This window comes from Nycticebus coucang, chromosome 18, assembly GCF_027406575.1.
Source record: "Nycticebus coucang isolate mNycCou1 chromosome 18, mNycCou1.pri, whole genome shotgun sequence".
NCBI lineage: Eukaryota > Metazoa > Chordata > Mammalia > Primates > Lorisidae > Nycticebus > Nycticebus coucang.
The window spans coordinates 62,613,458-62,626,896 of NC_069797.1; the positions used below are offsets into that span (position 1 = coordinate 62,613,458).

At 35.0% G+C, this 13,439-nt stretch overlaps 1 non-coding gene across 1 annotated transcript; it reads right to left on the minus strand.

Moving 5' to 3' along the window:
* Positions 1-10,476: 10,476 nt before the first annotated feature.
* Positions 10,477-10,601, minus strand: LOC128571445 (small nucleolar RNA SNORA28). The gene has a single exon (XR_008375858.1). It is a non-coding gene; the product is annotated as a small nucleolar RNA SNORA28 (small nucleolar RNA).
* Positions 10,602-13,439: the final 2,838 nt, after the last annotated feature.

Below are 13,439 nucleotides of genomic sequence, written 5' to 3' on the forward strand. Positions count from 1 at the left end.
TGCAAAACACCGTTATTGACTATAGTCACTATCTTATATAGTAGATCTCTTGAATTATTCCTTTTATCTAAAATATTTTATATCATTTGTACATCTATTAAACTCTCTTGATTAATATAGATTTAGAATAAATCTTGATATCAAGTAATGTGAATCTCCTAATTTTGTTCTTTCTCAGAATTGTTTTGACTATTCTAGATCTTTTTACTTTCATATAAAATTTAGAATCCACTTACTGATTTTTGCAAAGCATACTGTGATTTTTATTGGAATTTCTTTGCATATCAAATTGGGAGAATTGACATTGTAATAATATTGATTTCTTTGATTTGCTCATCACTGCTTTTTTTAAATTTTTATTTAAATGAGGGTACATATGAGGGTACAAATGATTAGGTTACATTGTTTGCATTTGTTAGGTAAAGTCCAAGTTGTACCTGAGCCTTTCACCCAAGAAGTGTGCCATATACCCTTACATTGTGCCAGTGAGAGTACATCTATCTCCCTCCCTCCTCTACTCTCCCTTCTTCCTCCCAGCCCACTTGAATTTAATTGTATTTTTCTCTTTCTTGCATCAGCATATAGTTGTTCATCTAAATAAAATTTTGACCAACATCTCCCTGATTCCCCCACCCCCAGCACCTGGTTACGACCCCTTTACTCTTTACTTTTAAGAGTTCAACTTTCTTATATTCCACATATAAGTAAGATCGTACAATATTTGCCTTTCTTTTGCATGGCTTACTTCACTAACAAAATGTTCTCCAGATTCATCCATGTTATCACAAATGACAGAATTTCCTTCCTTTTACAGTTAAATAATATTCCATGGTCTGCATATGCCATATTTTCTTTATCCATTCATCCATTGATGAACACTTCCATATCTTGGCTTCAACAAATATGGAAATGCCGGTATCTCTTCAAATCACTAACTTCACTTCTTTTGGAAATACTCAATAATGGGAATACTAAATCATATAGTAGTCCCATTTTTAATTTTTTGAAAGACACTTATGCTATTTTTCCATAATGGTTGTACTAATTTACACTTCCACCAAAATTGTGCAAGGGTTCCCTTTTCTTCCTTATCTTCTTCAGCACTGGTTATCTTTCATCTTTTTTATAATAGCCATTCTAACAGGTGTGATTGACATCTCATTTTGGCTTTAATTTGCTTTCCTCTATTGGTTAGGGATGTTGAGCATTTTTTTCACATCCCTGTTGGCCATTCGTATGTCTTCTGTATGCCTTTTCACATTTTGAATTTTCTCCTTTTTCATGCTTATTAAAAAATTAAAAGTTGGGACACAATCATAAGAGGGGTTTTACCTAACAAATACAATCAGTGTAACCTAATTCTTTGTACCCTCAATGAATCCCAAACAATAAAAGAAAAAAAGAGAAAAACTGAACAATAAAAAAAAATTCAAAAAAAAGGAAGTAAAAGTTGGGTAAAATATTAACCTGGAGAGTGTGTTCAATAAATATCTCTAAAGAAGTTAAAGTAATTAGATTGGTGCTTGACACATAGTAAATGAAGGAATCATAGTTATCCCTATGTTTCTCCACAAAGTGTTATTGAATCTCTATTATATCTCAGTGTGATTTTTATCTTCTCTTACAGTTGATGAGAAAATGTCTCTAAAAACACTGATGGAAAAAGTCCAAGATTTTACAGGTAAGTTAAAAGTTACTGTAAAGTTAGGATTTCAATTTTCTACATTAAATTGGGTTTGCCTGATATTTCCCAGTGCTGTGTCATTGACTTGAAAATTTTGGCATTTCAGCATATTTATTAATTAAATATTTGCCTCTAATGTTCCACATGTTGATATAAAGTTGTCTAAGTTTTGGAATAAAATGATGCTATTTCTTGATTTCAAATTCTGTAATCACTATTGTTTATGCCATTAATATTATTTACTTCACTAGTGTTTAATAAACACAGTATAGAGAAGCACAGAATATCAGTGAAGCTTAGAAATGATCAAGGTAATATCTCCATCGTATTCATCATATAATTCTTAAAGAGTTAAAATAATTTTTGAAGAAAAATTTATATAAACTATTTTTAAATTAACTGATCATATTTTATTCTGCAAGTTACCTTTCACTAATTTTAGGAGAAATTATTTACATTATGGAAATAACTTAGACCTAACATATCCATTTATTTGATAGTTGAAAATGTTTTATTTTTACTTTAGTCTTCAGTCTGAAAATTAGCATAGTGTTAATCCTCATGAACTTTTTTTATTAAAAATGATTACAGTTTTCCAAAATGATAATATATACCCAATCTATTTTTAAAGGTGACAAAATTGCTTCTAGTGAACTAAAGAATGTTCTGGAAAACCTTGGTATTGACCTCACAGATAAGGAAGTAAAGAAGCTGCTGAAAACACTGCCATCTGATAGTGAGCATACAAGTAATGATAGGAGCTATGTGAAATTTTTTATTTTCTTTAGTCAGCCATCTTGATAGAAATGATAGATGAAATGATAGAAATGATACATTTAAAAAATGATAGAACATTTTTTAAAAGTAAAATTTAAGCTACACATAAAAATTGTCAGTGTTATCTCAGGTTCATATTAGAAGCCCAGCGACTCTTCTGGTATAAATTGCCATCAAGGCTAGTAAATATCTGTGGTGACTCTTCAGGCCACTAATGGCCTTCATATCGTAAGAAAGGAAAAGAGTCCAGCCACAGTGGCTCACACCTGTAATCCTAAGGAAGGTAAATTGCCTGAGCTCAGGAATTTGAGACCAGCCTGAGTGAGAGTGAGACCGTCTCTAAAAATAGCTGGGTATTGTGGCCTATAGTCCCACCTACTCGGGAGGCTGAGGCAAGACAATCTCTTGAGCCTAAGAGTTTGAGGTTGCTATAGCTATGATGCCATGGTACTCTACTGAGGGTGACAAGGTGAGACTCTGTCTCAAAAAAAAAAAAAAAGAAAGAAAGAAAAAGACATAAGACAGCAATAGAAGAAACTTAAAGACAGATGTCTCAATTTAAAAGAAAGGAAAAGATTATATTTAGGTTTTATGTAGTAGGCCCAGTGGAGGGGACAAGTTTATTGTATTGAAAAACATTTTTTAAAGATAATTTGTTACTTTTTTATTTTTTGAAGGGGAATTTAAATAATCTGAATTTTCTTGGATTGCCCTTTCATTAGAAATTTAAAATATGGGCAAAATTGAGCAAAATGCTGAATCAAATCTGTTTTAATCAGTATTTCTCTTCTTTTTCTTGTAAAACATCTGTCTTTCTTCATTTCATTGTTACATAACATGAAAAGTAAAATTTTTTTTAATGTACACAGCTATGATTTAATTAAAAAAAATTAAAAAACAACAAAAAAGAAAAGTAAAATATTTTTAACAACTTTATTGTGATTTAATTCACATATCATACAATTAATCCAATGAAAATATACAATGAAATGGATTTTAGTATGTTCACACAGTTGTGCACCCATTCCAACAATCTATTTTGAACACTCTTTCTTTAATTTTTAGAACATTTGTATAACCCCCAAAAGAAACTCCATAGCCTTTACCAGTTGTTCTCCAATTCCTCCATCTCACTTAGCCCTGGGCAACTGCTAACCTATTTTCTGTCTCCATTAATTTCCCTGTTCTGAACAATTCACATAAATAGAATTATATAACATATGCTTTTTTGTGAGTAGTAGAACAGTGTTTTTTAAGTTTACCATGTCATATTATGTATCAGTACTTCCTTTTATTGCTGAATAATATTCTATTATATAGATATAGGCTACATTTTATTTTTCCAGTCATTAGATAATGGACATTTGAGTTGTTTCCATGTTTTGGTTATTATGAATAATGCTCCTGTGTGCATTCATGTACAATTTTTGTGTGGGTGTATGTTTTCATTTATCTTGAGTATCTGAGTAGAATTCCTATGAGTGAAATTGCTAGGTCATATAGTAGTTCTAGGTTTAAACAATTGAGGAAATCAGACTGTTTTCCAAAGTGCCTGCATCTAGTTTACATTCCCAGCAGCAGAACATAAGGGTTCTAATTTTCCACATCCTCAAAAACATTTATTATAATCTATCCTTTGATTATACCTGAATGGATATGAAGTGATATCTCATTCTGGTTTTTATTTGCATTTTGCTGATGGCTAACGATAAGCATCTTTTTATGTACATATTGGCCATTTATATATCTTTTTTGGAGAAATTTCTAGTAGTAGCCTTTGTACATTTTTACTATTGAGTTGTAGAAGTTCTTTTACAAGTTCCTTACCAGATAATGATTTACAGAAATTTTCTCCCATTCTGTGGGTTATCTTCTCACTTTCTTTTTCTTTTCTTTTCTTTTTTTTTTTTGAGACAAAGTCTCACTATGTCATCCTTGGTAGAGTGCTGTGGCATCACAGCTCATAACAACCTCAAACTCTTGGGCTTAAGCAATTCTCTTGCCTCAGCCTTCTGAGTAGCTGGAATTACAGTTGCCCAGCACAACGCCAGCTATTTTTTTTTTTTGTTGTAGTTGTTGTTTGGCAGGCCTGGGCTGGGTTTGAACCTGCCAGCCCTGGTGTTTGTGGCCAAGGCCCTAGCCACTGAGTTACAGGGGCTGAGCCTCTTTTCACTTTCTTGAAGGTGTTCTTTAATGCACAATAGTTTTTAATTTCGTTAATGTCCAACTTATCTATTTTTTTATTGCTGTGCTTTTGGTGTCAAAATTGAAAATATTCATTGCCTAATCTAAGGTCACAAAAATTTATACCTATATTCTTTTCTAAGAGTTTTATTGTTTTAGCTCTTATATTTAAGTCTTTTATTCATTTTTAGTTAATCTTTGTATTGGTGTGAGGTAGGGATTTAAAAGAGTGAATTTTTTTTGCATGTGGTTATCTGGTTGTCCCACCGCCATTTGTTGAAAAGGTAATTCTTACCCCCATTGAATAATGTTGGCACCCTTGTCAAAAATCAATTTATCGTGGTTTATTTCAGGACTCAGTTATATTCCATTGATCTTTGTCTAATATTACGTCAGTACCCCACTGTCTTAATTACTTCAACTTTGTAGTAAATTTTGAAATTTTAAAATGTGAACACTTCAACTTTGTTCTTCTTTTTCAAAATTATTTTCCCTATTTGGAGTCTCTGCTTGACCATATGAATTTTAGGATAAGCCAGATGGAATTTTAACAGAATTACATTGAATCAATAGATGAACTTAGGGAGTATTACCATCTTCACAATATTAATTATTCCACTCCATAAGTATGAGCGGTCTTTTCATTTATTTAGGACTTTAAAATTTATATTCTACAGTGTTTTATAGTTTTCAGAGTACATGTTCTTACTGCTTTTTAAAAATTTATTTTTAAGCATTTTATTATTTTTGAAATTATTGTAAATGAAATTGCTTTCTTAGTTTATTTTTGGTTTGCTCATTGCTACTAATATGAAAATACGATTGATTTCTGTATATAAGTAAAAGATTGTAGATGTTATATATTTTAATTATTCAATTCATGCCATTTTTGTGAATCTCTTTAATTTTACTACTGCATGAATTATGGGTATTTTACAGCTTCTGGGAAGTTGTATCAGAACAGGTTGCTGAAGAGTATAAAGTCTCTGAAAAGTAAGTAAGAAACCAAATTATCTAAGTTTTCCAGACTTTGTATCATTCAGTTACAAATCTTGGCCCTACATAATTTATCATTTATTACTTTCTTAGCATAGCTACATTTTATCTGCTGTTATCATATATGTTTACTTGGTAGGAAGTCCAGTATATTCTTAAATTTTTGCAACTTTTTATCAAAAATAAAAATCAAACTTAGCAAAACAATATAAAGAACTGCCCATCATTAAAGAACATTGGTCTGCTACAAAGAGAGTCTATGTTAACTCAAGGATGGGCATGGTGGCTCACACCTATAATCCTAGCATTCTAGGAGGCTGAGGCAGGTGGATTGCTTGAGTTCCGGAGTTTGAGACCAGACAGAGGAATAGCAATACCCATCTCTGATGAAAATAGAAAAACTATCTGGGCATTGTGCCAGGTACATATAGTTCCCAGCTACTAGGATGCTGAGGCGAGAGGATCTCTTGAGCTTAGGAGTTTGAGATTGCTGTAAGCTATGAGGCAATGGTATTCTACCCAAAGTTACATATATATACAGAGGAATTAAGTTGGTGTCTGCAGTTGTATTTGACAAGCCTCTTAACACTACTTAATCATGTAGGCTTGTGCACCAGAATAGAATAAAGGAAATACATTCTATTGGCTTTCTATATGGGCCTTCAAGTGGATAAATCTATTTGGTGTTTGAGCCTTGTTGAAATGTAATGATGAAAAGGCATGAGATGTATTTTGTAACTGTTAATAATATGTGGTTATTACATTAATAATAATACTTTTAAACAGTTATATTTTTTATTTTGCCATTACATGACTTTTCTTTTCTTTTTTTTTTTTTTTTTGAGACAGAGTCTCACTATGTCACCTTCAGTAGAGTGCTATGGCATCACAGCTCACAGCAACCTCCAGCTCTGGGCTTAGGCGATTCTCTTGCCTCAGCCTCCCAAGTAGCTGGGACTATAGGTGCCTGCCACAACGCCTGGCTATTTTTTTGTTGCAGTTTGGCCAAGGCCAGGTTCAAACCCTCCAGCCTTGGTTTATGGGGCCAGCGCCCTACCCACTGAGCCACAGGTGCCACCCACATGACTTTTTTCAAATGCTGCTTTCCTTTCTCTTTTCTAAGATGGAAAGATTAAAAAGAATAACCTCCCTAATAGTTTGAAAAATATGGGAATCCAACTCACAGAAGAGGAACATGCTGAACTATTAGAAAACCTACATGTTGACAGTGAGTACATAGAGATTTCCTTTAGGCTTCTTTTTATCTTTATCTTATGTGATATTCTTAAAAATTATAATTAGTGCCAAAGAAATATTTAAAGCTTAGATGGGAGCCCAATATTAAGGTAAGAATAATTAAAATAAATTTAATCTAAAGTTAATATCATATTTCCCTATAGATACCAGGAATTATTGGGAGCCAGCCAGATCATTAGTAAGAAATTAGTACTAGATTAGTAAGAAAAAAAATTAAGAAAAATTTTAGAAGAATCAACATGTGTTACCTGTTATTTTTTCCTTCGTCCATTGTAATCTTCTGTCTGCCTCCGCCTTTCTGGTAAACCTATGTGGTAATCACCAAGTTAACCAAACAGTGATTTAAATTTTAAATTAATTTGAATTTTAAATCATTTGGTTCATGTGATTAGTTAATGTGAATTCATTAAAATTAAGTTATTCATTAATTGTACATTGTAATTATAAAATTCTATGGTCATAATTTAGGTCTTGTCTTATTAGATACCTGTGGTGCCTTTATTCTCTGGTAGATTCTTTCTTCTTCTTTTTTTTTTCTTTTTAATTGTTGGGGAGTCATTTGTTAGGTCCCTTTTATAACTATGTCTTGCCCCCAAAAGGTGTTACACACACCCAGACCCCCACCCCCTCCCTCCTTCCCTCTCTATGCTCTTCCCTTCTCCTACCCCCTTTCCTCCTTTCTTCTGTCTGCTCTTTCTTTCCCCCACCCTCTCCCTCCTTCACTCTCTTTCTGCTCTCCCCTTTCCCCACCCTCCACTATGTACTAGGTCATTAATTGTCCTCATATCAAAATTGAGTACATAGGATTCATGCTCCTCCATTCTTGTGATGCTTTACTAAGAATAATGTGTTCTACTTCCATCCAGGTTAATACAAAGGATGTAAAGTCTCCATTTTTTAATGGCTGAGCAGTATTCCATGGTATACATATACTACAGCTTGTTAATCCATTCCTGGGTTGGTAGGCATTTAGGCTGTTTCCACATTTTGGCGATTATACATTGAGCTGCAATAAATAGTCTAGTGCAAGTGTCATTATGATAAAAGGATTTTTTTCCTTCTGGGTAGATGCTCAGTAATGGGATTGTAGGATCAAATGGGAGGTCTAGCTTGAGTTCTTTGAGGGTTCTCCATACTTCCTTCCAAAAAGGTTGTATTAGTTTGCAGTCCCACCAGCAATGTAAAAGAGTTCCTTTCTCTCCACATCCATGCCAGAATCTGTAGTTTTGAGATTTTGTAATGTGGGCCATTCTTACTGGAGTTATATGATACCTCAGGGTGGTTTTGATTTGCATTTCTCTTATAATTAGGAACGATGAGCATTTTTTCATATGTTTGCTAACCATTCATCTGTCTTTAGAGAAGGCTCTATTCATGTCTCTTGCCCATTGATATATGGGATTGTTGGCTTTTTCCATGTGGATTGAGTTCTCTATAGATCCTGGTTATCAAGATTTTATCTGATTTGAAATATGAAAATATCCTTTGTCATTGTGTAGGTTGTCTATTAGCTTTGGTTGTTGTCTCCTTAGCTGTACAGAAGCTTTTCAGTTTAATTAAGTCCTATTTGTTTATTTTTATTGTTGTTGCAATTGCCATGGAAGTCTTCTTCATAAAGTCTTTCCCCAGGTCAATATCTTCCAATGTTTTTCCTATGCTTTCTTTGAGGATTTTTACCTTTTTATGCCTTAAATTTCAGTCTTTTACTCACCTTGAATCAATTTTTGTGAGTGGATAAAGGTGTGGGTCCAGTTTCGGTCTTTTACATGTGGATAGCCAGTTCTCCCAGCACCATTTATTGAATAGGGATTCTTTACTCCAGTGTATGTTCCTGTTTGGTTTATCGAAGATTAGATTGCTATAAGATGCTAGTTTCATATCCTGGTTTTCTATTCAGTTCCAAATGTGTATGTCTCTATTTTTGTGCCAGTACCATGCTGTTTTGACCACTGTGGCCTTGTAGTACAGCCTAAAGTATGGTAGACTGATGCCCCCAGCTTTGTTTTTATTACTAAGAAATGCCTTAGCTATACGGGGTTTTTTCTGGTTCCACATAAAATGAAGAATTATTTTTCCCAAGTCTTGAAAGTACAATGTTGATATTTTAATAGGGATAGCATTGAATCTGTAATTTGCTTTGGGAAGTATAGACTTTTTAACAACGTTGATTCTTCCCAGCCGTGAGTATGGTATGTTCTTCCATTTGTTAATATCCTCTGCTATTTCAAGATAAGACTCCAAGCATCTCTGGTTGGTGGGATCTGACCATAAACATCCATTTGAGGGATGACACAGGGAGTCATTGAGAGACTTCTGGACCCCAGGAGGAGGACAAAAGCAGTGGAAAACTGGCAAGTGGTTGCATGTGTTCATTCGGTCTAATCCCGCCGGCAGCTGTAGGTACAGAGGCAGTGAGATTGTAAACTGGAAAGGCCTTACCTATGAGCTGCTTTTGGGTTTTTTGGACTTGAAACTCAGTTGAACTACCTTGGAAGAACTTGGGCAAGAGTGCAGAGGACTTTGAGTGTTGTCTAGGGCCCCAGACTGAGCCGCTGAGGCTGACATAGCTAATAGTGTTCAGCTGTGGGCTGCGCAGAGCCATTGTGGGAGAAGTGCCCTGTCAAGTTCCACCCTCAGGGTCGCAGAGCAAGGATCAGGAGGGAGCTAGTAACCTAGTGATTGAGCAGCCTAAAGACAGGGACTGAGACACCTTATAGCCTTAGCCCTCAGGGACATAAGCAAGAACGGTTTTGGCACACTGGTTAAGTGGATAGTCACTTTAGGAGTGATCACAGCGATAAACACCCTGATGGGAAAGCTTCTGCTTAGCCAAGTTTAGCAGTTTAAAATGCCTTTTATGTGGGCTGAGGAGAGATTTAGGGTCCCCCCTTTAGGCTCTCCACCCTGCAGGGTTTGAGAAATCAGCAGAGGCCTCCAGTCTTCATCTCGTACCAGTGTATCAGCATTGTGATTAAAATCTCATACCCCAGAAGATCACCTTTTGCCTAGACAATATTCAGCAAAAGATATATACTGCTTTGTATTGGGTTTTTTTTTTTTTTTGGAGGGGGGTTTGTTACTGTTGTTGATGTTGTTTTGTTTTTTAATTTCAACATTTTCCCTATAGATTTGTCTTTTCTTTTTTTTCTTTCTTCATTTTTCTAGTCTAAATATAATTTCCCATTGTTGCCTTTTTCAACAATTAGAACTTAATTTTTGCTAGTGTTTCTACCCCTATTATTTGTTTTCCCCCCAATTTTATCATGTAAAGTTTTCTGTTTGCTTGTGTTGGTTTGATTTATAGTATTTTTGACTTTCCTCTCTACTTGGTGGAGGTGGGGTACTGTGTCTGAACAGGATAGTAAAGAGAGCCGACCAAGGGAACCACCCAACCTGGCAACCACAGAGGTTGGGGGGGTTTTAAGGTTGGGTCAAAGTACCTACTGTGCACCTATATTGCTCTGTCTCCCTCTTTCTGTGCCCCTCTTCTTTTTGTCAATATTCCCTTTTACCCACCCCCTCTCCTTTCTGTTTTTTTTTTTTCTTTCTTTTTTTCCCTTCTTCCCCCCCCACCCCCCACTGGTAAAGTCTATATAACGGCTTATCCCACAAAGAGAGAACACCAGAATAGGTTAGACTTTCTTGCTATAGCAAGCTCAAATTGTGTCAGACACTTTTGACCATCTGCCACAGAGTGTTGCTTGCAATTTTTTTCCCTTCTTGCTCTTCAACCTTCTCATCCTTCTGGTCCTGTACCAAAAGGACTCATCAAAATCCTGGTCCAGAGGCAAGGCAACTTAAAGACCAAGAGGAAGCGAAAGGAAAATTAGGGCAAGGAAACAGATAAAAGAAATCACTCATGAGGAAGAATCAGCAGAAAAATCCTGGCAACATGAAAAACCAGCCCAGAGCAACCCCCCTGCCAAGGGACCGTGAAGTAGCTACTGCAGAAGATTCCACCTATAAAGAAATGTTATAAATGACAGAAAGGGAATTTAGAATACAGATGATGAAAACAATGAAGGAAATGATGGAAATAATGAAGGAAACTGCTGATAAAGTGGAAAATAACCAAAAGGAAATCCAAAAACAGAATCAAATAAGAGATGAACAATACGAAGAATATAGAAAGGATATAGCAGAGCTGAAGGAACTGAAGCAGTCAATTAGGGAACTTAAAGATGCAATAGAAAGTATCAACAACAGATTAGACCATGCAGAAGAAAGAATCTCAGAGGTAGAGGACAAAGCTCTTGAGATAACTCAGATAGATAAAGAGGCACAAAAGAAGAGAGAGAAAGCAGAACATTCAGTGACAGAATTATGGGACTTTATGAAGTGTTCAAACATATGAGTGATAGGTAACCCAGAAGGAGAAGAATGTCCCAAGGAAATGGAAGCCATACTAGAGAATATTATAAATGAAAATTTCCCAAATATCACCAAAGATTCTGACATACTCCTTTTGGAGGGATATCAGACCCCAGGTTGCCTCAACTCTAACAGAGCTTCTCCAAGACACATTGTGATGAACCTGTCCAAAGTCAACACAAAAGAAAAGATTCTGTGAGCTGCCAGGAGTAAGCGCCAGTTGACCTACAGGGACAAATCTATCAGGGTGACTGCAGACTTCTCTAATGAAACTTTACAAGCAAGAAGACAATGGTCATCTACCTTTAATCTACTTAAATAGAATAATTTCCAGCCCAGAATTCTATATCCTGCTAAGTTAAGCTTTAAAATTGACTGAGAAATCAAATCATCTACTGATATACAAACATTGAAGAAATTCACCACAAGACCAGCTCTACAGGAAATACTTCAACCTGTTCTACACACTGACCATCTGCTTAGACCAAACTAAGCAATAACACAAAATAAGATGAATAGAACACTACCATACTTATGAATTATCTCAATAAATGTTAATGGCTTGAATTCACCACTGAAGAGGCATAGATTGGCTAACTGGATTAAAAAACACAAGCCATCCATTTGCTGTCTGCAGGAAATACACCCAGCTTCAAAAGACAAATTAAAACTCCGAGTTAAGGGTTGGAAGACAATTTTTCAGGCAAATGGAATTCAGAAGAAAAGAGGAGTTGCAATCTTATTTTCAGATACATGTGGATTTAAAGCAACTAAAGTCAAAAAAGACAAAGATGGTCATTTCATATTGGTCAAGGGAAAAATACAACAAGAAGACGTTTTAATTCTAAATATTTATGTACCCAATTTAAATGCTCCCAGATTCTTGAAACAGACCTTATTCAGTCTGAGCAATATGATATCCAATAATACCATAATAACATAGGACTTTAACACTCCTCTTACAGAGTGGACAGATCCTCTAAACAGAAATTAAACAAAGATATAAGGAACTTAAACAAGACCCTAGAACAACTGTGCTTGATTCAACAGAATCAAAAGAATTGAAATTTTACCTTATATTTTCTCAGACCACAAGGCACTAAAGGTGGAACTTAACTCCAACAAAAACGTTCAACCCCACACAAAGGCATGGAAATTAACCAACTTTCTGTTGAATGACAGATGGGTGCAGGAAGAAAAACAGGAAATCACTAACTTCCTTGAACATAACAACAATGACGACACAAGCTACCAAAACCTGTGGGATACTGCAAAAGCAGTTTTGAGAGGAAAATTTATTGCTTTAGATGCCTACATTTGAAAAACAGAAAGAGAGCACATCAACAAACTCACAAGCCATCTTATGGAATTGGAAAAAGAAGAACAATCTAAGCCTAAACTCAGTAGAAGAAAAGAAATTTCCAAAATTAAACCAGAGATCAATGAAATTAAAAACAAAAGAATCATTCAGAAAATTAATGAAACAAGGAGTTGGTTTTTTGAAAAAAATAAATAAAATAGATAAACCTTTGGCCAGACTAACTAGAAATAGAAAAGTAAAATCCCTAGTAACTTCAATCAGAAATGATAAAGGGAAAAGAACAACTGATGCCACAGATATACAAAAGATCATCTCTGAATGCTACCAGAAACTCTATGACAATGTGAAGAAAATGGATCAATATTTGGAATCACACCCTCTCCCTAGACTTAGCGAGGGAGAAATAGAGCTTCTGAACAGACCAATTTCATGCACTGAGATTAAAGAAACAATAAAAAAGCTTCCAACAAAAAAATGCCCTGGTCCAGATGGCTTCACACCAGAATTCTATCAAACCTTCAAAGAAGAGCTTATTCCTGTACTGCAGAAATTATTCCCAAAAATTGAGGAGGAAGGAATCTCCCCCAACACGTTCTATGAAGCAAACATCACCCTGATACCAAAACCAAGAAAAGACCCAACTAAAAAGGAGAATTTCAGACCAATTTCATTAATGAATATAGATGCAAAAATTCTCAATAAAATCCTAGCCAATAGATTACAGCTTATCATCCAAAAAGTCATACATTATGATCAAATAGTTTTTATCCCAGGGATGCAAGGCTAGTTTAACATACACAAGTCCATAAACTTTATCCACCATATTATCAGAAGCAAAAAGAAAGACCA